The following is a 1,216-nucleotide window of genomic DNA, read 5'->3' on the forward strand; positions in this document are numbered from 1 at the left end:
ACCTTGTATTAAATTTTCAAAGTTTTCTATCCAACCAAAAATTTTTTATCGTTATTTTAAAAAAAAATACTTAGAAAAATTGAAAATTTCATTTGTCTATAAATAGCTCAAAAAAAGTCGAAACACTTTGAAAATTTAACCCTGTATAGACAACGCTAATATAAACATCTGTTGCAAATTTCAAGTGCTTACAATAATTATTTTTTGAGTTACAGTAAAATTAAGTTTTCGTTTTTGTCAAAAATTGGTTTTGCGTAAAAATTCGCGTTTTTCCGTTATTTTTTTAAGGTTTTTCCTGCCGCTTTTGAAAAGTATTGGGAAATTTTCACTTTTGACCCCCCAAAGTACCAACTAGATTCACTTTCCTTTCAGAAAAGGTACAACTTTTGAAAATCGAAGCATTTTTACTGCTCCAAAAGTTGTCGTCAGACACAAAAAAAAAAAAAAAAAAAACACACATCATTGTAAAATCAATACATTCATCACTTCGTTCAAAATCTAAAAAACACATCATTGTAAAATCAATATATTCATCACTTCGTTCAGAATCTAAAATCAGATATCTTACGATTGTTAAAATAGTTCCAATCTACAATTTTTATAATAGGTATTTTTACTGCAAACCTCATTAATAAGCCGTATTACTTGAAGAACAAAAGTATAGTTTTTATTTGTATAAAATTCGGATACGAAGAGGGAGAGCGCCCTAGTGAACAAAATATGGCATAAAAACATGATTTTGTAATTCAAGTAATGCGGCTTATTAAAATAGTTTACAGCAAAAATACCTACAATAAAAGTTGTAGAGAAGAAATTTTATAACAATCGAAAGAAGGCGGATTTTTATATTTTTATTGATTCGATATTGGACGATTGGAATACGACATAAAAAATCGGATTTCTTACGATTGTTAAAAAAGTTCTACTCTACAATTTTTATAATAGGTATTTTTACTGTAAATCACTTCAATAAGCCGTATTACTTGGAGAACAAAATTATAGTTTTTATTTGTATAAAATTGGGATACGAATACAAAATATAAAATCGAACCAAATTAAATAATATTTGTTACAAATAATATAATAATAATTTTTTTATCTGTTTATTTATTAACAATGTACGCCGTACGGGCCTTCGTCTGCGATAGGAAACCTGTTTTGACTATGGTGCGGTACTGCCGTTTGGCGCGCGGAGTGGTGTTATGAACACCTAGTA

This window comes from Acyrthosiphon pisum, chromosome A1, assembly GCF_005508785.2.
Source record: "Acyrthosiphon pisum isolate AL4f chromosome A1, pea_aphid_22Mar2018_4r6ur, whole genome shotgun sequence".
In the NCBI taxonomy this organism is placed as follows: domain Eukaryota; kingdom Metazoa; phylum Arthropoda; class Insecta; order Hemiptera; family Aphididae; genus Acyrthosiphon; species Acyrthosiphon pisum.